The 25,562-nt window shown below is 47.4% G+C and overlaps 1 long non-coding RNA gene across 2 annotated transcripts; it reads right to left on the bottom strand.

The window, feature by feature from the left end:
- Positions 1–302: 302 nt before the first annotated feature.
- Positions 303–24,065, bottom strand: LOC119087891. 2 transcript variants are annotated; one of them, XR_005091401.1, is made up of 4 exons: positions 23,931–24,065; positions 22,880–22,967; positions 877–1,305; positions 303–507 (listed from the first exon to the last, which is right to left on the bottom strand). It is a non-coding gene; the product is annotated as an uncharacterized LOC119087891 (long non-coding RNA). The 2 variants fall into 2 exon arrangements; XR_005091400.1 differs by lacking the exons at positions 303–507; positions 877–1,305 and adding an exon at positions 20,808–21,095.
- Positions 24,066–25,562: the final 1,497 nt, after the last annotated feature.

The following is a 25,562-nucleotide window of genomic DNA, read 5'->3' as shown; positions in this document are numbered from 1 at the left end:
TCAGGTCGATTGACGCAGTTTTGTGACTCTCAGTGCCGAGAACATGGCTTTACATGAATACATTTGATGGAATGGCAGAAGGACGCAGCTAGTATCACCTCAAAAGTGTGGGAGATTTTGTCCTAATCCCAAACTGAAATCAACCTAGTGTTCCTCACAAAATGCACGTCAGCAACTTAAACAGCAAGTTTTTAAACCAAATGTTCTAAAACAACAAATTAGTTACACCAATCGACACGTTCTGGGGAATGGCAGTGGAAAAAAAAATATTAAATGTCTTTATTTTCCATCGTTATAGCACTTTATTCCTACGAGATCGAAAAGCGTTGGCTGCATGTTAGAAACACTGTAGTCCTCACCGTATAATAGTCTCACATCGGAGCCACGGGGCTTAGGCTTTGTTCATCGCTGCTGTGTGGTCGTGACGGTGGGTGCGGGCCAGAGTGCACAAGCTTGTATCCGAACAGGCCGCAGGTGGGAACTCAAGGCAGGACCCGAGAGCAAAGGCTGTGGAAGAACACGGCTTATTGGCGCACTCAGAGGCTCGAGCTTAACTAGCTTCCGTCTGCAGTTCCCACCCTGACTTCCATCAGTGACGGAATGTGACCCGGAAGTGTAAGCCAAATAAATCCTTTCCTCTCTCAAGCTGCTTTTGGCCAGAGAAAGTGGGACACATTCAGTTACACATCCCCACAGAGGGCTGCAACCCACGGTTTAGGAAGTTGTGATCTGAAGACTGGGGATCAGAAGCTGTGCACAGATCAGATGAAAATGTGAGGTCATTTTATGTAAGGGGCTAAGTGTCTGTGGGTCCGATGGTTTCCGGTGTCCTGGAGCCCACCCCCACTAGAGACACCAAAGGACAGCTGTACTTACTGTCTGTCGCTGCTGGAACGTGACTGTACAAAGTTGAGGACGTGAAAGGACCGCATGTCTGATCGTTTTCAAGACAGCAATGAAAACCGTGTCGCTGCCTCTTTCTCTGGGTTTGGTCACTGGAATCAAAGCCTGTGGGCAGATATTGGCACCACACGCACAGGAGACATTAAGGTTCGTGAACATCTGCGAGTGTTGAAAGGGCCAGTTTGCAGGGTAGTGCCCTTCCTTTGTCCCTGAACATGTGTGGTCTTTTCTTAGCTTCTCTGCGTCTTTCTTTCCCCTTCTAAACAGCAGTAATAACATATGTCTGTGCGCACCGACGGGTACCACAGCGCCATGCTGTGCACAGAGACCATGCTGGTCCCTGGCTGGTTCTGTCTGACTCATCCCTTCTTCTCTGATAGTCTTCCTGGAGGACACAGTCACCTAGAAAGGAATAATTTGGGGTGGGGGAGGTGAAAGGAAGAAAGGAGGGAGGAGGGAGGGAGGAGTAGAGGGAGGGAGGGAGAGGCTGTGCTCGGTGTGGAAAGTACACCTCTGTAATCCCAGTGTTTGAGGGGTTGAGGTCAGGGGTGTCTTAATTCTTTTTCTATTGCTGTGATAAAACATACCGACCACACTTCTCTGTGGGTATAAGGACAAGTGTTTATAGACTATTGCTAGGGATGGTGCTGCTTTAGTAAATTAGAGTTGTAGATTCTCCTCCAGTCACCATGACTTTCTCTAGCACTGGGTAGTCAAGGAAACTTCCCTGTACAACGGACAGAGACCATTACCGAAAACCACAACCAATCCAAGTGCAGAGTTTGTGGGGCCCAGTCTCAGTGGATCCATCTTCAAAACCTCCTGCACCTAAAGCTCAGGGAACATCGTCGAAGGGGACGGAAGGATTGGAAGAGGCAGAGGATCAGGGAGTTTGCTGTGAGATTGTGACTACTAGTGATATCAGAACCTGCAGGCATGAAGTCTCACTAAAACTACTGCCCAAACGTGAGCTGAACAAGACTGACTCCAATAAGCATGCCGAAGTGGACGTCTCACCAGAAGACTGAGTGGGGGAGCACATCTTTTCAAGTCAGCCACAGGGGAGCTCAGTCATTTGAGAGCGGGTTCCACAGGACACCTGTGAACATTTGTGTCATGACTTGAACACTTGTAGGCAGTGCGTGGCACCACTTAGAGTCTTGTGGCCAATTTGCTGAAAATAAGGTCCAAAAAATCACACAGCAAGAAGATGACACAGACCAACAGGACAGTGGATTCTCTGCATCCTCATCTCCTCAGCATCCCGCTCTCTTCCCATGCAGTCAGGAGCAGGCTTCTCTCTGTTCCTCGGTTGTCTCCAGCCCCACCGCTCCACCTGTCTCTCTGATCCAGATCATAGATCATCATTTCCACAGAGGTTCCCGCCTCCCAGAATTCACTGAAGCCACCCAGTCCTTCCTGTGCCCCTTGGACTCTCCTCCATTACAGTTTTTTTCTGCACTGACACACCAAGATGTGCTCAATTGTCGTATGAAACTGTTCCTGGGGAGATGAGAACAAACGTCTACTTGTCCCAGACAGGGAGCTGATGATGTATTGAAGCATGGAACTATTAAAGTAGGGAAGTGATGATGTAGTAAAGTATGGAACTACTAAACTAGGGAGCTGATGATGTACTGAAGTGTGGATATCACCAAAGTCCAACTTGGTGAACCTATGAGTTTCATTGAGATTACTTACAGGAGCAGAAATGACCCAGAGACAGCTGCATCACCAAACCTATCCCAGCATGAGTGACAGCTCACAAAAGATGGAAACAACCTATAGCAGCTCAATGAGTTGGAGATTGTCCTTTCCAGGTGGCTCAGTTGGCCTGAGCCTCTTCCGGCAGCTTGTCTTGTCTGAGTGTGTCTCTCGGCAGTCCTTACAGTTTATATAAGCTTGGGGAGGGAGGGGTCTAGTATATTCAGTCAGTTTCAGGGACTTCCTGAAGCTTCTCTGTGGTATGGAAAGCTTCACCTCCCTTTAGAACAATGGCTCTCAGCCTTCCTGATGCTGCGACCCTTTAATATGGTTCCTCATGTTGTGGTGCCTCCCAGCCATAGAATTATTTTAGTTGCTACTTCGTAACTATAATTTTGCCACTGTTATGAATTATACTATAAATGTTGCTTTTTCTGGTGGTCTCAGGTGACCCCTGTGAAGGGGTCATGACCCACAAGTTGAGAACTGCCTTAGACCATCCTGTTGTCTCAGCTCTAACACTGTCTTAATCAGCTGCCCTCTGAGATGGAAGGTTCTAATCTAGAAAGAACTGCCACCCAGTGTTAAGGACCTGCCTATCTTGCAGTGTGACAAAATTTGAGGTATGGGTGCAAGGGTCAGATTACTTGGATAAAGAAGACATGAGATCTTAATGATGTGAAGCCATAGAGGGGACTTCTCCATCCGTCAGTTTAAAATACATGTACTCCATTTCTGTTCCTATCTCATTTTTATGAATTAGCAGTGATTCCCTGGTGGTGGGGTGAGAATGAGGCTCTGGGTTAGTTTAAAGAACTAGTTGCCACATATACCCAGACAGTCCCTCTATACACTAGAGGATGAAAGCATGGAATGTCTACCATAGTCCTTCCTAACTGTACCAAACTGGATCACGTGATAGGTCAATAACTATTTTTTAAGGTCAAACACCTGCTCAGCACCCCGGTCTCCCACTTTCTTTGCCAGGAACCCACTTCTGAGCTTCCTTTATGATAAGGAGGAAGCTGGCCCCAACCTGTAGAAATAGTCTATTTCCACAATCGAAGCACATAATTGTTTCCATTTTTATTATTCTGAAATCAGAATGTGTCCTACACTCTGCCTGGTTTCTTTCTTTCTTTACATCCCTCCCCTACAAGTTGCCCCTAGAACAATGGTGTGTCGTACAATTGTTGGCATCTTAGAATCAAAGAAAACAGCAGTTAAAATCACGGGCTGGCATTCTAACATCCACCCATACAGACTTTTAGGAGCCATTGTGAAATTGTGTCTTGTTGTCCTTTGGTGTAAACCCAGAGCAAGCAGATCCTTAGATTCCGCCCCCCACCCACCCCCACCCCCAGGTTGCCTGGCCATGCCAGGAGCGCAGGCAACAAGAGAGCACACGTGTGGTCAGCCACGGCAGCCTCACCAGCAGCCTTCGTACTTCTCAATTCTGAATCGCTGCCAGCCACGGAGGTGATCTCAGGACACTACCCTCTGCGAGGCCTTAGAATATTCTGGAGGTCAGTGACCAGAGTTGTATCAAGCCAGACGGGACACATATGGGAACACAATTACAGGGAAGGCGGCCAAGCTGAAGGGGGAGGGGAGAGGGCCCAGCACCAAGGGGCAGCAGCACAATGGGCAGCATCCCTCGGGGTGCTGGGATGTGGGTAGAGTGCCATCTCCCAGGGTGCAGTCCTCAGCACTGGTTCCCTAAAGGCTCCTCTTGGATACAGCCTGTCACATCTGCCAGGAGCTGACAGGTGCTGAGTGACCTGCCCCTCTGTTAGAAAGCCACAGTGCATTCAAGGCTCTGAGAAGTGCTGCAGCAGAGAATCCTAATGAACCTTTGTTTAAAACTTTTGAAACTTAGTGCATCAAAGAACCTTAAAAAAAAAAAATCTAGTAACACCCTTAACATCCCAGGATGTGAACTGTCTACAGAATAGTTATAGGGTGAAAGTCCTGCCTTGTACAGACCCATCAGGAACTGAACAACAATGTCATAGTTCCCCCGCTGATCATGGGACAAAGGAAACAGAGTGGAGAAGTGATGGGCCAAACCAGAGAGGACAGGTGTGAGCGCATGCGTGGAAATCCCCGCCGGGGGAGCACGTAGCTGGTCACCTCCGGAGGTTGGCTTTGGCTGTCATCCTCTGTCTCAGGGCTGGTGACTGGGGTCTTGCCGAGGACCAAGTTGCTTTTGGAGAAGTCCTCTCTTGAGTGAGAACTGTGCTCAAAAGAGAGGAAACATACAAGGCCTCTCTCTCCTTCCCTCTCTCTCCTCTCTCTCTCTCTCTCTCTCTCTCTCTCTCTCTCTCTCTCTCTCTCTCTCTCTCTCTCTCAGTCCAAGTACTACAGGGATACGAAGCAGGAAAAAAATAAATGGGAAGCCCCAGTTGATAATCAAGCTTCTGGTGACCACTGGATGTATACAGGACAAACACTACTACAAAGGACTAGGAAAGTGTGCGTGTGTTGGCGACACCAGGAAGCTCCAGTCTGTGAGAGCATTTTCAGTTCTGTTGCTGTGCTAACATACCCTGACAAAAGCATCTTAGAGGAGAAAGGACTTATTTCAATCCCCAACTCCAGGTTAGGTCCACCACTGTGGGGAGGTCAAGGCAGGAACTTCAAGCAGACAGGACGTATTCAGGCCCAGTTTCTTGCTTGCTTCTATTCAGGTCAGTTTCCCCACGCTTCCACAGTCAGGAACCCCTGCCTAAGGAGTGGTGCTGCCCACAGTGGGCTGGGTCTCCCCGTGTCAATTAAAAGACAATTCTCCACAGACACATCTAACGGGCCAACCTGATGTCGATAATACCCCACTGTGGTTTTCTCCCTGGTGATTCTAGGTTGTATCAAGTAGCAAAACTAACCAGATGGAAAAGGAAGTGTCCCTGAAGTGGTAACAACCACAGGGTGCCAGAAATTCCTGGGGTCAAATCTTCCTCATGGCGGCAGGGATTCTGGGAAACAGCAGCCCAGACATTCGCGGAAATTCAGAAGAGGAAGCGATACTCCTAATAAGTTTGTTTCCTCTTTTTTTTTTTTTTTTTGCACTGCTGGGGATGGGATCCAGGGCCTCATACATGCTAGGCAAGCTCTACCATTTGAGCTGTTCCTCAACTCTTCCTTCTAAGTTCTGAAGGGTTAGCTGTAGGGTGAAGTTGGTGGCATCTGGGAAAAGAAAGAGGTCACAGCCAGGGACAGGGAAGGGCCGTTCGACAGAGGTTGGCAAGAGTTGTGAGAGGGGACTGCAATGATACGGTGTGGGAGGCCTTGACGGGTTGGGCCAAGGTGCCCCGCGGTGGGTGAAGCATCCACACTGTGCAGATGCCTCCGTGAGCTGCAGTGTGGCACATTGGAAAGTCACTCACACCCCAGGCACAGCATCCACGTGGAAAGAGTTCATTATAGAGAGCTAGGGAGAGGGAGGGGAGAGAGAGAGAGAGAGAGAGAGAGAGAGAGAGAGAGAGAGAGAGAGAGGAAAAGGGAGGGAAATTGGAGATGTGTATGCCTCGTGGGGGACGGGAAAAAAGGAAGAAGGGAGGGGTTTTCCTTAAAAGAGGATTTACATCAGGACACAGGGCGGGCCCAGAGATCTGAGAGACCCACACAGGTCAAGCCTCGGGGCTCAGGCAGAAAAGGAAGCCAAGGAGAATGAATGGAAGGAGATGAGCGTCTCTGCTTCCACGTGTGGGAAGTCTGCTTCTGACTGAATTTTACGTAGGGCACAGTGTCCGCCGTGGTAGTCCACTTACCCACGGGCATTTTTCCTGATCTGCGTAATAGCTTTTTCTAAATCAGGAAAGCATCATACAGCTATGTAGATTCCTCTAGTTGCTCGTGAAATCACCAGCATCTGGCAGTGCTCCCAAGCTGGTCCCAGCTTCTCTTGAGGGTCCCAGCCTGACCGAACCACCTGTGGTACTTTCCACCCTTCCTTCTACCTCACACTTGACCAACCTGGCTCACCCCACTAATATCCCAGGATTCCCAAGAGGCATGTGAATCTGCCGCCTATGGGAAGGCCTTGTAAGCTAGGCTGTGGTGTGCAGGGGCAGGTGAGCAAGGGTTCAGATCCAGTTTCTACCAGTATTAGCTACTTTTCTAGTCACTTGGCAAAATATCCCACGGAAATCAATTTAAGACAGGAAGGGTTTGTGTCCGCTCGTGGTTTGGGGATTACAGTCCATTACGTCAGGCAAGGCATGGTGGCAGGACTGTGAGGAAACCGGCCATATTGTTTCTGCAGTGGGAAACGAGGAGGTGCATGCTGCAGCTCTGCTGGGTTCTGTTTTTTTCTCTGTCCACTTCTTATTCATTCTAGGACCCCAGTTCATGGAAGAGTGCTGCCCACTTTGAAGATGGCCTTCTTTCCCAGTTAAACTTCTCTGGCCATAGTGTGTCTCCTAGGTGATTCTAAATCCCACTACGTTGACAATCAACATGAACACAACCTCACGTTCCAAGTTGTGTCCAGGGAAAGGGCTCCCTTCTCTATTCACACAAAGGCATCTTGCTGGCTGTGCCCATAATTTGTTTCCAGAATGTCTTACTCTGTGTTTTCTCCTGGCCACAATGGGCTGCACAGCTCACAAGTGGGAGACCAATCCAAGCAAGCTGGCAGAGAGTGCATCCTCAAACACGATAGTCCAGATGTTTCCTTTCAGAGGGGGGGGTGTGTGTACGTGTGTGTGTGTGTGTGTGTGTGTGTGTGTGTGTGTGTGTGTGTGTCTGTTTATATGGATGGATGGATGCTAATGGCCAGTAATGCTCCGCTTTGAAAGATTGTAACTGCCTAGCAGGAGCTGCTTCAGAAGGGAGATTTCATTGGTTGCAACTCTAGGTAACAATCATTTACAGGATATGATTTTCCTCTCCACCCACCTAACAATCATGTAGAGAGGCTATTTTTATTTTCTTCTCTTGCAGGAAATAGAGACTTCCAGAGGTGGAGGGCCTGGCCCCAGGCCATCGCAGTTAACACTACTCTTATTAACAGCTGTTGTCCTGTTCTGGCTGAGAATCTCACACGCTTGTTCATTAATCTCATCCCACGAGACAACTGCTGTCACTCTCCCCTTCCCCAAGGAGGAGGCCGCAAAAGAGTTAGCCCAGATGTGGGATTCCAGAAAGGCCTTCCACTGTCCTTGGTCCTAATTCATGGACAGCTCTGCTTCCTGCACAGAATGCCTCATTAGGAAAATCCAAAGCCTCAGCATCTGCCAATGTGGCTCCAAGCAGAGGATCCTGTGTCATTTCTGCAAGACAGATCAGTTCTATGTTCTGCTCTGGTAGGTAGAGGAATGGAGCAATGCTTACTCTTCGATGTCTCCTGTGGGACAAGAGGACAGCCTGGGCCACTGTGTCCTGGCTGAGGGATCCAGTGAAGGAACCCATGGATGGGGCTCCTAGCGGGTGCCTGGTACTTAGCAGAGGATGGAGACAGAGGTTCTCCTCTGGTCCCAGGCAGAGAAGAGAGCACCCCAGGAGCAACCCAGGCCTGCACATCAATCCACTTTAGAGCCAGGCTGGCATGGACTTGGGGACAGGGACATTCATGTACCCTGAAGTGTGGAGAGTTCTTGCCTGCTTTCTGCTTGGAGTACTGTCTTTGGTAAAGAAGACCCCAGGATATCAGAGACAGTGAGAGAGAAAGAAGGAGGGGACTTGAAGGGGGCAGAGAGGAAGAGGAGCAGAGGGAAAGGCTTTCTCCATCTGGACTTGATAGAGGTCACTGTACAAGAGAGACGTGCAGATCTAGAAGGGGCAGAAGATGGAAGGGCCTCCCAGATTTTGCACAGATTCTTGGGTACAGAGGAACCGCCTAGGGTTGGAGTCTGTGTATAAAACAAGAGTTAAACACGTGATGAAGAGAGCCTGGAAGATTAGCTCAATCAGTACAGATCTCCCGGAAGAAAAGCCTGGTGCAGTGGCCTTCACTTGTAATCCCAGAACCAAGAAGGCAGAGGCAGGAGGATCCCTGGGACTTCATTTGCTGGCCAGTCAGCCTAGCAGAGTCAGCAAATTCTAGGCCAACTAAATGCTCTGTCTAAAGATAGACAAAACCCCCTGAAAAAGTGGTTCTTGAAATGTAACACCCAAGGCTGCTGGACTATCTCCCATGTGCACTTGTATACATATGCACATACACAAATATACACAAGCAAACATAAACAAATAAATCTATAGAAGCAGATGGCAGGCTCCACCTGCCCTTTTCACCACGGGACCCTCCTGTTTCCCTCTCTGAGTGCTGGGGTTACCGGCATATATCAACAAGTCCCCTTCCTGCGGTGCTAGGGAACAGACACAGGGCTCTGTGAATCTGTGCTCTGCTAACTGAGCTATAGCCTTGGCCCCTTTCCCTTTATTTTTATTGCAGGATGTGTGCTGTTTCCAGAAAACTAGAAAACTGAGCTAAGTAAAAGGAGAAAATGAAAGCCACCCAACATCTCTGACTGTTGCTACTTGTAGTCACATGCTGCTCACTAATTTCCCAGTATGTTTCTAGCTGGGCCACTACATTTGTCTCTGAGTTGTGTGTATTTCAGTCACCCACGCATTTAGACATGTAGATGCATCCCTGCATAAGATCGTGAACAGGGATATGCAGTTCTACACAGTATTACCTATGTGCCTATATGCATATGAAGCTGCCCTTGGCACCTGTAGGAGACAGGTTCCCGGAGCACATCACAGATGTCCAAGTCTTCAGGTGCTCAAGTCCCTTATAGAAAATCATTTAGTATTTGTAACGGACCTGCACACACCATCCTATAAAATCTAAATAATTCCCAGATGACTCAGATGTTGTGTTAATATCATTTAGGAAAATATCTGACCTTGTTTGCAGATGCAATTAAAACAAATATTTTTGTTTGTTTGATTGTGATTAATTCAGTCTGGGGATGTAGAAGTCCATGACTACAGGAGTATATTACAGATAGTACACACATGAATCATAAATTTATAGATGATGAAGCTATTGGCACAATGACTTATAAACTTTTGTTTTCTGCTTACTCACGGGTTCTGCATACTCAAGGCTTCCCACAGAGTGAGTACTGCTTGTCAGCGCCAATAGAGCCTTCAATGGCCCCTCATGCCCCACACAAAGAGTATTATGGGTATTGAACCCCTCTGCTCTGGCATGCTTCCCAAGCCAGGAGGGGCCAGGCCTGCAAACACAGCCCCATGGGACGGCACAGGGCTAGAGACAGGCTGAGCCGAGGGACTTGACGGTTCCAGATAACAGAGCGCAGAGCAACACTATGGCCTGTGTCCAGCGAGCAGCAGAAACAGAGCTGGAAAGCAGACAGCAGGCCCCAGCCGGGTCTGCCAGCAGAGAGGGAGGGCAGCTAGACGGCCTGCTGTCTGGCCTCTCTCTTCTGTCCTCACCCAAGATCCAGCCTGCTGAGCCCGAGTCCCTGTCCCTCCACCAGGGCCACCAAGAGAACACAGGTCTGAGAAGAGGCCAGCCTGGAGCCAGGCAATCCAGAGGGGAGAACATTCTCGCGACATCTTACTATTTTAGAACTGGGGTGGGAGAATGTAACAGGAGATCCCACTGTGTACTTAAAAAAAAAAAAGACCTCGCGCTGGAGGTCACTGTACATAGTCTCCTCTGTTACTATGGCAGCCTGGATACAGACCTAGCCAGTCACATCTATTTGCAGCCAGAAGAGCTGCGAAGTCCTCTCACACACAGTAGTGTCTCTGAGCCTGATGTCTGAAAGACCTGCTGGACAGGACAGGCTCCTCATTGGCCACTCAGACGCCAGTGTTCTGTTACAGAGGACCCTTCCTGTTCTCTGCAACCTCCTGAATGTGGCTCACTGATAATTCCCATAGGCTTAGAATTAATGGTTACTCTTTTTCCAGTCAGCCCCCCGGAGAATAGAAAACTGGTCCTATTTACATTTTGCCCACCTTATCCATGCGTTAGGCTCGGAAAATGCTCTGTCTCTCCCTGAAGTCTTCTGGAGAATATTTCAAGGAATTTCTAGAAATTCTCATGGCTGCCGTTTACGGACTCCATCCTATTCACTAGTCACCTATTCACCTTGACATTCATGGATCATTTAAACTTCAAGTAGATTTCCAGGCATAGCACAAATTAAAATTAAAGTACAATAAAATAAAAATGAAAGAATAATAATGTAAGGTACAATGTGTGTGAGTTCAAGAAACAAACGCGGCTTTCACATAGGTGTCCTTAATGATTTTCAGTGCCCACACCCTGTGTTTTGACTGACTGTCTCGGCCACCGGCTACTCCATGTGAGTAACCTTCAGCTTCATCTTTACGTCTTTACACATGAAGGAAGTGAGAAGACGTTGGGACAGAACAGCCTAAGAAACATTGGCCAGAACACTGCTACGTCAGAAGAATTGCCCGTGGGGTCTTCTGATGCACAGTGGTGACAACCCAATGTGTGTCCTTCACAAGTTCCCCTTATCCTCTCAAATCACAGAAGTGCCTTTGCTTATCTGAAAGGAGGAGCGATGGAAAGAAGCAAGAGAAGATTGGTCTACCTCTCAGGCTGTTCTTCTTCAGTGTTTTCACTGCTGTGTCTGGGTGAGTGAGGATCGAGAAGGAAGGGTGCAACCTGATCCCATCACCTAATAAATGCCTGATTGTTCTGGAATATAGTTGAAGATGTGTTATATTCATGTATGCTATGGAACATTTGGTTAGTGATGCAAAAACGTGCTGCATTCTTTTATGTTGCATTTGTTTAACTCTGTGAAGCTGTGTGCCTGTGCCTGTCTACAACACCTGATTGGTCTAATAAAGAGCTGAACAGCCAATAGCAAGGCAGGAGAAAGGATAGGCAGGGCTGGCAGGCAGAGAGAATAAGTAAGAAGAAGCGATGGAGGAGAAAAAAAAGGAAGCAAGAGGAGACCAGGGACCAGCCACCTAGCAACATAGCCAGCCTTGGAGTAAGAAGGGGAGAAGAATAGAGAATAGAGAAAGATAAAAGCCTAGAGGCAAAAGGTAGATGGGATAATTTTTAAAAAGCTGGCTAGAAACAAGCCAAGCTAAGGCCAGGCATTCGTAAGTAAAAATAAGTCTGTGTGTATTTATTTGGGAGCTGGTTGGCAGGCCCCCAAAGAGTTAAAAAAAAATCAACTACCTGATGGATGGTGCTTCAGTCTGCATTCTGTGGCTATAACAGACTACCCAAGACTGGGTAATTTGTAAAGAAAGACATTGTTATTTGGGATCATGGTTCTGAAGGCTGGGAAGTCCAGATGCATGACATCAGTGTCTGTTTGGCTTCCCTGGAAGGTTCTGTGCAACTTCGACTCATGGGAGGAATCAGGACAAGCAGGCATAGGCACAGAGGGGCAACTTTACCTAATAACAACCTTCTCTGTCACTAACTGCCCCAGTCCTGTGACAACAAGAATTCCTTCACACAAGAAAGCCATCAATCACTGTTTCACGAGGGTCTGCCCACAAGCACCCATCTCCCAACACTGCAAACCAAGGAATTAAACCTTAGTGTGAGTTTTAGTGAAGACCAAAGGTGTTCAAACCCGTGTAGACGGAGTGAGAACCAGGTTGGGGTTTGTCCTGTCGGAGGTGCCAGGGACATATTTTAAGGGCTCACAGAAGTTCCTTCCTCAAGAATGGAAAATGCATGGGGGCTGTGCTCTGACCAAAAGCAGCTGAGGGGAGAAAAGGGATTATTTGGCTTACACTTCCGGGCCATAGTCCATCAGGGCAGGACCTCAGCCAGGAACTTGAAGCAGAAATCATGGAGGAATGTGCTCGCTGGATCACTCACAAGCTCATTCTTAGCTGGCTTTCTTAGATCATCCTCAACCAGCTTCCTAGGGAATGACACCACTCATGGTGACCTGGGCCCTCCTACATCAACTAACCATCAAGACAATCTCCCATTGGCATGCCCACAGGCCGATGTGATTCGGGCAATTCCTCAAAGGAGGGTTCCTTCTCAAATGATTCTAAGCTATGTCAAGTTGACAAAGCTAAACAGGTCAGGGCCAAGGATCGACTTGCAAAACAGGAGGGACTCATAAAGACAATGCTAGGTTCACTGCGTCATCTTGAAAACATTGACATGAAAAATTCACATGAAGGCTGCCACTGCCCCTGGCTTCCTCCAGCCATGTTACTACATGGTGCTGACCCAGCTGTCACGCTCCTGGATGTCCACACGGGCTGGCAGGAATCCAGGTCCCAGCACAGAACCGGGGAAGTGTATGGCAATCAGCTTCCAGGCATGCAATCTGCAAAATCCTCCTCCAGGGCCAGCTAGAGGCCATCTCTCCTGCCCTGGACTCTAAGGTCATGAGATCAGCAATGAGAAACATTCTCTCTCTCTCTCTCTCTCTCTCTCTCTCTCTCTCTCTCTCTCTCTTTCTCTCTCTCTCTCGGTCTGTGGGTGTGTGGGGTGCGTGTTGGATGTTTGAATATATGTAGGATTATGTATACTCATGGGTGCATATGGAAGCCTGAGGTTGACATCAGCAATCTCCCTCAACACTTTCCACCTTATTCATTAAGGAGGGGTCTTTGAGCTGAGCTCAGAGCTCTCAGATACGACTTTGTCTAACTAGCTAGCTTCCTCCAGGGATCCCTTGTCCTTGCCTTCTGAGTGCGGGAATTACAGGTCACTGTGATTACCTGCCATTTGTGTGGGTTCTGAGACTCCAAACTCCCCAGGCGTACACAGCAAGCCCTGTATCCACTCAACCGTCTCCCAGCCCCTGCAGAAAGCATTCTTACCGGGAGATACAAGGTCTCTGTGAAATGGAGCACAGTGTAGGAAGACACGGGGTCCACAGGCCCACAGCCAGCACCAGAGAACACGGAACTGTTCAACACGTGGGCTCTCTTCCTCAATGGAAGAAATTGACACCGATCACCCAGAAGGCTCGAGTGGATGCCGTCTAATAACCTGGTGATCTTTTGCTATTCTGGGAGCCAGCCCTCACTGGAACCCCCCAGATTCATTGTTTCTCAGTCAACAGAACCCGGCAGAACCATTATGAAAGAAGGGGTCTTAGGTACTTAGCAAAAGACTTTGCGGTAATGCCTATTACAAACCCTTCTTCCCTAGACCCTTACCCTGAGCACTGTTTAGGTCCTTATCCTGAGCTTTGTCTCTCAGTGAATAAACCCTTCCTTATGAAAGAGGTCCTCCATCAACAGAATCTTTTCTTATGCTTCTTACAAACCCTTCCTTCCTAGGCCCTTACCCTGAGCACTGTTTCTCAGCCAACAGAACCCGTTCTTGTGGAAGAGGTCACAGGTACTTTGCAAAAGACATGTACTTTGCACAGGAGTTTCAGTGTAGCCATGCCTTATGCTTTGTTATGACAATCGTCAGGAGGAAACTTTCTTCCCAAATTTTACCGTTTAAATGTGTTAGAAATAAACTGCCGAGAATCAGACTCCAGAAGTTTTAGCCAGCCTAGCTAAGTCACGCTGAACGGAGTTTCGTTTTTGCCTCTCATTTCCCTGCTAGCAGGGACCTCCACAACACAGGGAGTAGATGAATTGGACAGTGACCTCCAGCCTGGTCTGTGGCAGCTGTCACAGTCCACAGAGCAGGAAGACTATGGAGAAGGATGTCTCCTGTTTCTGAAGCCCAGCCAGGGCTGTCTGGATTACCTCTTGGCCAGGCTTCCTAAACAGCCTTTTTCCTTCATTTGCTACCCTACCTACATCAGGGAACCTGGGGTTCCCTTTGAGTACCCCTCCATCTCCTTAAAGTCCAGCCAGCATTGCTGGTTCCTGTAGGGAGCCCCTAGCATACTCCAGGTCCTTTACTGGTCGCAGAGCAGCTGGACCCAGTGAGGACAGCAGAATCTTTGCTCTTTGTCAGCCTGCTGGAAGCCGGGGAGGGGGGGGCTGGGGCTGGGGGTCCTGTCTCACCAGGTTCATTTGTCCAGGCTGTCCCAGGGGTGCAGAGCAGGCACCCAGGTGATGTCATTTATGACAAACCTTTTGCAGACAGCCACAGTGTGAGCAGCACCCCTTCCCTCTTTCCCTCCCTCCCAACTCTTCCCGTCTGTTTTATCTGCACCAAAATCCACTCTCAAGGAAGGATCCGGCACTATTCTGAGCTAAGGAGTAACATTTGGATAGCAGTTCACCCGGGTCTTGTGTGGAATGGGGAAATCAAAATCAAATACTAACCAATCCCTGTTAGTGTCCTTTTTCAGTGATCCACTGGGATTCATTTCTTCTCTTTATTCTGTCTTGGGGTAGTAACAGCTTCCTCTGCCTCTCCATCTTCATCCTTACCTGATCAGAACAGCATGGCTCTGCCCAGTCTCTGCCCTGGGACTTCCATGCCCAGCCTCTTGGCTACACAGAAGGCTTTGCCCTGAGCAAGCCCTCCCTCATACCAGCCTGCTCTACTCATACCATCTCAGGAGGAGGCCTCCTGCATCTAATTAGGCAATTCCAACGTTTGGAAACTTGGTCTGCACCAGGGTCTTTAATTACATGTAAATTTGGTAGCTACAAGTGTGAGAGCCAATGAAAATCCCTGGGCTGCCCTGAGCAGCACCCTCAGCCCTGGAAGAATGTGAGCATGAGGCAGTGGTTTTCATTCCCTCCCGGCAGGTTCATTTCAGGCAGAGAAAGGGGACTCTCTGAGTGACCCAGGAGCTCAGTTGTCTCTCAGACTTCCTGCCCTGCCCTTCCCTGGGGAGAGAGGAGGAAAGAAGCCAAGTCTTGAAAGTCTACAGCCTGCTGGGAAGCTTGCCCTCTGACCCTAGGGAAGCCAGAAAGACAGGTTTCCAGGGAGCAGTGGAGGATGGTAACTTTACCCCAGGCCACCTTCTCCTCCTGCGGACTTCCTGCCACCCTCTCAGGGACCCCTGTGCTCAGTGCGTGTGCTGCCTCCGGGCACCTTTCTCCGCTGTGTGGGTCCTGGGAGAGCTGCCCCTGAGCTCTCCCTACTCCAGGGCCGCCTTCCCAAGGGCCAGTTGTCCTTCTTTGTGGCTCCAGGCCCAATTTCTTTCTTCAGAGAAAAAGACTGGTACCTGGAAGCCATGCCACCAGCTCTTATTAGCACTTAGGCAGCCTTTTTTTTTTTTTTTTTTTTTTTTTTTTTTTTTTTTTTTTTTTTTTTAAGAAAAGTTTATTTAAGCAGTGGCACCTGTTCTGTGCCTGTCTGATTTGACCGGGAGTGGATGCTGAGTGGAGAGAGGGAATGCATTCCTTGGTCGTCTGTGTCTTGTCCTGCCCGGGCTCTGAAAGGCTCAAGCACCTACCTTTACCACAGTGAGACTTGATTTGTCCCAAGAGAGCTCCTGAGTGGAAGTCTTCAAATGGGACTCGAAGGGAAGGCAACCTTTTCAAATGCCTGAGTAGAAATCCCACCTACTTTTCTGTAGCCAGGGAGTGGGGCTTGGAGCTGGCTCATCCCTCCTCTAAGATAATCAGAAGTTCAGATGGCAAACAAAACAAACAAACAACAACAACAACAACAACAAAAAACCCCAAAACCCAACCACATCTTGGTTATGACTTTAGTGCTTAGTCATTAGGAAAGATGCCTCCAATAGGCAGCACTTGGTCTGGGATCAGAAGCTGGACCGGAAATATTATGGTTTGGAAGTGAAGGACATATCCAAAGGCTCCTGTTTGAAGCGATGGTCCCCTGCTAGCGGATCCTATCACTGAGAGTCATTGCTTCACACAAGTTCTGATGTAATCCATGCCGTAACCCACGGACAGACCCACGACCCAAGCATTGTTATTGGGAGGTGGTGGACATGCAGGCGTGGTGGAGTTCAGGAAGTACATCACGGTCAGCATGTTCCGGGAAGACTGCCCTGGCCCTGCTCCTTCAGTGTTCTTCTCTTTGTCCCCTAGCCACCGTGAAGTGAGCAAGGACCACACTGATACCTTCTTTTGTGGGCTGTTACTATTATTTTACCTTTCTGAATGGTTTAACTCATTTGAGATACAAAATCCCGACTGGATACTTATGGACTATCTAATGTGTATGCTATCTTATGGCCCCGTGGATGGTGAGGAGCAGGGATTCAATGAAACAAAAATCACTTTCCCTCTCCAAAATGTCTATGAATCCACTGAAAGGATGATAATCGGCACTGGTGGCGGCGCTGGTTACCTAGCAGAAAGGTTGCGGTGACGACAGAACACGTATCAGTGTTCAGAGCTTTATTAGGAGGAAAAGCAGGGGGCCTGGTGAGAGAGAAAGATGGTGGGGTGGGGGAAGAGGGGAGCAGAGCAGAGCAGGGAGCAGAGAGCGGAGAGGAGAGAATGTGGGTCTGCATCTGACTTTCAAGGCTCAGATTGTGTGACCATGCTGCGTGTATATAATGGCCAGCGTCCCCGATGACGTAAGATGCAAGACCCCGAGCTGTGCATGTGCAGGAGTAAGGGCAGGATCCTAACATCCACCAAGAAGACAATCCATAGACAACTGAAGCTATGAACAAATAATACAGAAAGCAATGTGCCCAACCGTGGGTGGGATCATGTACCATGTGGCCATTTGATCTGGACCTCTTCCTCATATTACAAACATGTTGTAAGGGACATTTGGTTTGCTTCCACTTTTTGGCTTTATGAAGAATGTTGTCGTAAGTATGCACCAACAGGTTCCGGTAGTGTGCATATTTTCAGTTCCCTTGGGAGTAGGATGGCAGGCTCATGTGATAACTCTACAATTCAGGTCCTCAAGGAGCCATTAGATTTCTATGCAAGTCAACTGCATTATTTTACATTCCTACTAATGTACAAAGGTTACAATTTCTCTACATTTTTGTCAACTCTTATTATTCTCCACCTTTTAAAAAAATTATTATTATAGCCACACCAGCGTTTGTGTGCAGTGGGACCTCACGGTGTCTTTGGCGTGCGTCTCCCTGATGGCCAATGATGGTGAATGTCTTTTCATGGGTTTTGGAGCCTTTCATCAGCTGGCTATTTTGTGGCTCTTCCAAAGGAGACAGTCACAGGTCCTGAGCACACTGCCTGCCATCATCTGTGCAGAGGGCAACTCATGAAGTGCAAGCTAGTCCCCAAAGCCACCAAGCACTGGCCAAAGCCTGCTGGATCTTGCAAGGTGAGTTTGGTAAACAGTTTTAGGGAATTTTCTTTTCTTTTGCAAATTTTGCTGAAATTAAGGAAATCTCAACTCTCCACTGTTTCACATGGATTTGTTTTTTATCATGGGTGGTCTGAGATAAAATAGAAGATGAAAGAAAAAAATTAATCTTCTTAAATTGATGAAAAGTCGGTTGTTTCAGGGGAAGAAACAGGAAATTGGGCACAGTGCCCAAGTGTTACAGGGTCGCATGGCTGCCTTCTCCCGCTGACATGGTTCAGTCACAGCTGAGACATGGCTCCAGCTTGACAGGGTGCTCTGGGCTCACAGAAGTGATTGATTGGGGGCCCTCCAGTCCAGTGTTTTTCCACCCCATATACTAATGAGGTCTTCGGTGACCTGGGCTTTGTGGGCTGATCTTGGTTGTCAACTTGATTGGATCTGGGGTCAACTAAGAGACATGCGGCTTGGTGGGTTTGCAGGGATATTTCCTGGAAGGATTAACAGAAGAGGAAAGACCTCCTCACAGTGGACAGCCCCTTCCTCCCAGCAGCTGGCCAGAGGTCTGAATGCAAAGCTGTCTCTGGCCACTTGCCTTCACTCTCTGTTGGCGAATGCATCTCCCCTGCTGCTCCACCCATCACTGACGACAGGCCACCAGGGTCCAGCTTCTTTGGACCCACTAGACCCTCCAGGAGTCCTCTAGGCCTTCAGCACCAGGCTGGGACTGCTGAGGAACCTGGCCTCACAGACAGTGCAGCTATTGGAATTCTAGCCTGCAGATGGACTACCCAAACCTAATTGTGTGAGCCAATCTGATCAATACCCACCACCTCAGGGTGTGTGTGTGTGTGTGTGTGTGTGTATGTGTGTGTGTGTGTGTGTGTGTGTGTGTGTGTGTGTGTGTGTGTGTGTGTGTGTGTGTTCTATTGGTTCTGCTCCTCTAGAGCAGCAATTCTCAACCTGTGGGTCATGACCCCCACAGGGGTCACATATCAGATATCCTGCATATTAGATATTTACATTAGGATTCATAACAGCAGCAAAACTACACTTAGAAAGTAGCAATGAAATAACTTTATGGTTGGGGGTCACTACAGCCTGAGCAGCATGAGGAACTATATTAAAGGGTCTCGGCAGCCGGAAGTTGAGAACCGCTGCTCTAGAGAACATGGAAGCCAAACAGATCACATCCTCACTGCTCCAGTGTCTTCTCTGCAACGCCTCCCTCTGAGGACATTTTCCAACTGGACATCGAGGCTGGCCTCCATTGAGCACATCATGGTCTTTGTGATCCAGGCCTTGTAGACCCGGCCCTTCTCTGACACCTCCTGGGTGTCTTCCCCCCCCCCCTGCATGACCTTGGTCCCCAGCGGGGCTTTCTGAAGCCTCTCTTTTATATGCACCCCTGGTTACCAGCCCCCGTAAGCCAGAAACGGCCTCTCAGTTGAACTCTGTAAGAAACGTTTCAAGTTTTGTCCTCGGCACCATTTTAATATGTGCCCTTCTCCTACACCCCCATACCAGGACACAGGATTTTGTTTTCAGTGGAGAGAGGGGCATGGGAGGGAAGCACTCAGGACTTCCATGTTTTAAGGCCAACAACCTTAACTGACTTGGGTTACGTAAGCCACTGTCTACTCCACGCTTAGTCATTGTGAGCATTCAAAGACTTGAACTCCTCTGTGCATCTCACTGTCCCTTTTAGTATCTCTAGGTCTCTCCAAGGAATTAGCATCACTGGCTTGCTGCTGGGTGACTCAAGCTGCCCTTCCTGACTCCTTCCTTGAGTCAGCTTCAAATAATGTCTTCTCATCCTCATCAAGGCGAGAGACGGGGTCCCACCTCTTCCTCTGTCTCAATGGGAGCAAGGTCCCCCAGGATGAGGGAGAGAGATTTTGAGGCAGGTTGGGAACATTTTAAGGCCTGCATTTCTTATCTAAAGCTAATTAAAAAGTTCTATTTCCCCCTTTAATTATCAGATGATATTGAAGCCAAAACAGATCTACAGACCAATGAAAGAATGGGAATTGACAGCCCTACATTCACATGGTCAATTTCCTTTTGACAAAGGTTTCAAGAAAACCAGTGTAGAAAGTCCAGTCTTCAACAGCTGGTGCTGGAGAGAGCTGGGCCACTCCAGCCAACAAAAGGACAAACCCTCAATCCTTGCTTTACACCATGGAGATACATTAATTCAAAACACACCATGGGTATAAAAGAGCCCAAACCTGAAACTCCTACAAGAAAACATAAGAGAGAAAATTGAGTGACCTTGAATTTGGCACTGGACTGCTAATTTTTTAATAGATAAAGCATAAATCATTAAAGAAAACCTCTTGGTGTGTGTGTGGGGGGGGATGGCTCAGTCGGTCGGTAACGTGTTTGCTGTGTCAGCATGAGAAGGTGAGTTCAGCTCCTGGCACTCGGGCTTTAAATGAAAGCCACGCATGGTGGCGTGCTCATAACCCAGGACTAAGAAGGCCGAGACAGGTGGATGCCTGGGACTCCCAGGCTAGCCAGCCTATGCTCATCAGTAAGTCTCAGGTCCCAAGAAAGACATACTCTCTCCAAAGCCAAGGTGAATCATGTCTGAGGAACAACACTAAAGATTGTCCTCTGGACTCTACATGCGTGAGCACACACATGCACCAACACAAACACATGCACCTACCCACACGTGATCCTGCACACACAAACACACGTGCACATAAGAAAAAGCCCCTGGACTGGGCTTCATTATAACAGAAAAATAAACTTTCACTCTTCAAAAGATGCCTAGGAGAATAGAAGAGAAAGCCACAGAAGTGAGAGAAAATATTTGCAAAGCATCATCTATAAACAAGGGCTGGTACCCAGAAGTAATTTAAAGAAAACAAACCACATGATCTTTTTGAGACTGACAAAAGATCTGAAGGGACGCTTCACCAGAGAGTGACTGGAGCTGGGTAACGGGCACATGGAAGGGGCCCCAGCACTGTTAGTCACTAGGCAATTGCTATGACAACCACAAGCAAGGTCGGTTCCACCACAATGGATGCCACGTAAGAGACTTACAGGGACTCGGCAAAGACCTGGAGCAGCAGCGACTCCCATTCCCAGCTACCGGGGTTGGAAGTCAGAATGAGCACTTTAAAGAGCATTTTTTTTTAGTTTTTAAAAGTTAAAAGGAAGGCCAGTGAGATGGTTCAGTAGGTGAAGGTGCCCGCTGCCAAGCCTGTCCACCTGAGATCCCTCTCTAGGACCCACGTAGTGGAAGGACAGACAACACCCAGAAGACATCCTCTCACCTCCAAATGCACGTTGTGGAGCCATCTACACACACTAAATACATACATGTAATTTTTAAAAGCTTAAAAGGTGTCCAGCAAGTGACTTTGTCATTCTCCTCTTGCTAATCTCCACCCTGTCAAAGAAATGAAGTCACATATTTACACAGAATTGTACTCAAGCGTCCACAGCTACTTTGTCTGTATTGTCAAGAACTGAAAACCACCCAAATGCGCCCCAGCCAGCCAATGGATTAGCAAATTGCCACTTGGTCACACAGAAGCCATTATGGAAAAGCATGGCAGCGTGACTAAACCTCAAAGATAATTACAATGAGTTAAAATGGAGTACATGTGCTCTGTCTTTAGTTACAGAAAATTCTACAAAGTGTTGTTAGCAAATAAAGCAGCCCGTGGCAACCACAAAGGGGCACAAGAAAACCTGGGATGATGGCTGTGTTTTTTATTTTACTTCATTTTTTTTTTTGAGACAGGGTCTCACTATGTAGCTTTGGCTGTCGTGGAACTCACTATGTAGCCCACACTGGACTCGAACTCACAGGGACCCACCTGCCTCTGCCTCTGCGAACTGAGATTAAAGGTGTGCGCCCCCACACTCAGCCTTGTGTTTATGTTTTAAATTGTGATGATATTTTGAGATTTATAAAGAAGTCAAAGTTCTCAGGCATAGACTTCAGTTCTGTATAACTTCTTATATTCCAACTAGTCATCAACTGAGCTCCCAGAAAACAGGCCTGTGTCTTCTGCAGGCATCTGCCGCATGTTTACAAATGAAACTACCCAAGAACTGAAATATGTTTCAAGATAATGCAGTGTGGGATGAAGATGGGTGTGACATCCACACCAGAGTGAGAAAGAAGATGGGTCATCCGGGGACAAATGCTGAAGCTGGGTTCCTTTGGCATGAGTTTGAAATGCTATATTTAAAAATGCCAGTATGACTGGGCACAGCAGTGCATACCTGACAGCCTAGCATTTAGGATGCTAAGACACAGAAGCAGGACAGTTTTTGGCCAGTTTGTCCTTTGTAACAAGTTTAAGGTACTCTGGGTTACAGAAGTCCCAAAATACAAAATGAAACAAATGCAATACACACATGTACATACACACACACACACACACACACACACACACACACACACACACACATGCATGTGTACACAAATACATTCACGCTTGCACACACACCCAAATAAAACAAAACAAAAAGATAACACCAATGGGAAATGGGAGTCCTGGTTACCTTGGTCATCTCTCCAGCTTTGATTTGGTTCAGTAAAAATGCAAACAGGTGTTAGAGTCCACAGAAATAGGTTAAAATTGATGTGCAGCAGAATCAGTTAATAATTTATCAATGCCAGTCTTCTGGCAGGCTAGATTTTTCTCAAAGAAGGTACTCGTGGCAGGGACTGGGAAGGAGACCTTCAATAGGAAAGCAAGGGATGGGCCCTGGGGCTACCCTGGAGCGATGCTTTATAGATAGGCAAAGCACGTGTGCATCAAAGTAGCAAAATAATTGTGACATGTGAGCTGGGAGTTAAAGGTGGACCCCAAAGTCCTCCTCGGTGCACAGTGCAGCACTGTATCTCATCCTCATCCCTGAGGCATCAACACCACAGACAGTCATAGAAAAGTCTGAGCCTTCTCATCGCCAGGAGCCAGTGCCTCTAATGAGGACTGTCCGTAAACTTGTTGAATGTCTGCTGAATTCTCCCACATTAGATCCTCAGAGCATTTAACCAGCTGTGGGGGTTTTGGACAACTAACAGCTTGTAGGTTTGGTGGCCTTCCAGGGGTGAGTGTAGGAGGGTACAGATACATCACCGCAGACACAGTGTGAGAGGGGCCAAGGAAGGCAGTCAGGAAAGGCAGTGGCATTTGACTGATGACGTAAACTCACCTCCTTCAATGGACCGGCTGGTTGAGCCTGCTTTGATATGTAGTTTTGTTTACATCATGTAGGGAAAGAGGAGGCAATCTGGTGGCATCTGCAAAAATGGTTGGGGAAAAATCATGAAAACCCTTTCTTCTACAAAAATGATGAGAAAATAACGACGACAACCAAATCCGACCTTTCCGGAACTCGGAACTCTGGACATTGGTCAAAGGCTTCCATCCATCCAGCGACGGTTTACTTGACGGAATGACAGAATCTCACTAAAAATAGTGAGCTTTACAGCACGCATCTCACCTTGTTGCCATCACTCTCTTTCTAGTTCTGTCTGAGCCTGGAGAAGTCAAAAGCCCCCAAGAGAAGCCCAGCCTGTTGGCTTTCTGAAAGCCCCACCTAGAAGCCTGTATTTAATCTAATTTAAAATGCCTCAGGGCTAAAAGCTGTTTCCTGTAGGGCATTTGTTAAAAAGACTCAGAGGGAATTGTTGAGCTTTATAGATGATGGAAGTGGAGGATAACGGGCACAATAATAAACTAAGCATAAGCTTAATGTAAAGGCTAGTGGGGATGGCCACAGAGCCCTGAAAACTCTGGCGTAGTCTGGGGAATATAGAAATCTCCGAGCACAAGGAAGAAAAGCCCCGGGTGTCAACAGAGTAGTGTGCATACTTAGAAAAAACCCCAGAGCTCCTCCCATGGCCCAGTTCACAGAGAGCAGCCAGCAAACTGGTCCATCTGTCCAGAACCTTAAAAACACCTCTGTCCAGATATTATATGGCCACTAAATTGACTAAGGTGAGAATTCAGTGGGGCTTTATCAGGGGAGGTGGGCCAGGAGGTTGGAGAGGCTGAGAAGTCTCTCAATTAACCAGCCAGTTATAAATTGGAGATGCCGGGCAAAGAGAAGCAATTCAAAACCCAAAGGCCCCAGAACTGTGGGAGCTGATGTCACAATGCCCAGCTCTAGGCTAAGTACAAGGAAATCAGAGAGGCTCCTAGTGCAAGTCCCAGAGTCTAAAGGCCAGAGCTCCAGAAGACACAGAGAGAAAGGGAGACACCTTTGTTTCTGTCCGGTTCCTCAGCTGGTCAGGCGGTGTGCTCTCCCACACTGACTGAGGGTGGGTCTTTTCTACTCAGCTCCCTGCTACAATGCCAGTCTTCTCAATAGATAACCTCAAAGATACATTCCAAAATGGAACACCGTCAACCAAAATGACCTAACAGACACCCATAGAAAGTTCTACTCAACAGCAAACTCAAATTCTTTGCACAAGTATTGGAGAAATTATTTTGGCCACTCCACGTAGTTAAAAGGATATTTATTTAATGGCATAACTCACAAATTAAGTAATGGGTAGGTCGCAGGGTCTGGGGAAGGTGTAACGCAGTCCAGTGTGTTCTCCGGAGCTCTGCACAGTTCACCTCCACCGTTCAGCATCCCGGCACCGAGAGCGCACAGAGAGAGGCTGGCCCATCCAGCTCTCAGGTCCCCAGGCGCCTCCCCTCGCCCCGCCTCGTAGGCGTGACAGTTGCCAGAGTCTCAATGGGGGTTGGAATTTCCAGATCCAAGCTGGAATGGCTACCCACTACATCTCCCCCTTTTTGTCTAAATAAGAAGGTTCTAAACTAATACAAGACTATATACAAAGGAATGGTTATCAAATATTGTCCAGAAACAATGAGGGATAATGACCTAGATAAGATGTAACTACAACCAATGCAAACAATATCAAGCAAGAAACACATACTAAAATCCAGAGAAGTATAGAGCATAGGTAAACGGCATGTTATAAAGATCATTCAAAGGTGTCCTATCCTAAAGAACCTGAATCTAATACTTAATATGTTCTATCTAAGATATTATATATGCTAAGTTGTAACTATAACTGCTAGTCTTCAATCCCATCAAAGACCTGAGAAGGAACATAATGGTACCTGAGAAATGGTAGATAGATGCATGCAACTTTCGGGAATCTTGTAAAAGTAGACGAAGACAGTTGGCAGCCTGGACAGTCACCTAATATTTCTCAGCATTGTTGGTGCATTTAAATTGGCTACAGGCCTAGAGTATCTGACAGACCATTTTAGAAGCAGGAATTCTGAGAGACCATCTTAGGCAGAATACAGTGGTCGCTTTCCTTGTGTCCCGCTTGTCCAGAAAGGACAGCATTATATTTGTACTGTCAGCTGTCAAGGCAAGGGTAGTTCTTTGCCCAGTAGGCCATTTTGTGCCCAAAAGACAAACTTCCAAATGGAAATGTCTTAGAGGCCCAACATTCTCTCGGGATCAATTGGTGCAGCCAGGAGCAATTGTGTCTCACGTCAACAGAATTTTAAGTTATTTAAATGCCATATTCTCTAGGTCTATGAAGTGTTTGAAGATTACCTATCTATCTGAAATATATCTATGTATACCTAGAAGACTTAACTAACATGGCTACAGATATGATTATCATAGATGACTAATTATTAATCTATTTTTTAATTAGCCATTACAATTTTAAATGAGTTACATAAACATAATACCTCAAACAAGAATAGAAATATATATATACATATAACAAAATTAACTTTAAATTTGTATCAATAAACTAAAATTTATACCAATGTAAAACATTTTAAACATAATCTAAAATCTATACCAATGTAAAACATTTTTTGTTTTTGTTTTTGGTTTTTTTTTTTTAAAC

The sequence above is a fragment of the Peromyscus leucopus genome, chromosome 4, assembly GCF_004664715.2.
Source record: "Peromyscus leucopus breed LL Stock chromosome 4, UCI_PerLeu_2.1, whole genome shotgun sequence".
Taxonomy (NCBI): Eukaryota; Metazoa; Chordata; class Mammalia; order Rodentia; family Cricetidae; genus Peromyscus; species Peromyscus leucopus.
This window is presented reverse-complemented; position numbering and strand designations above follow the sequence as displayed.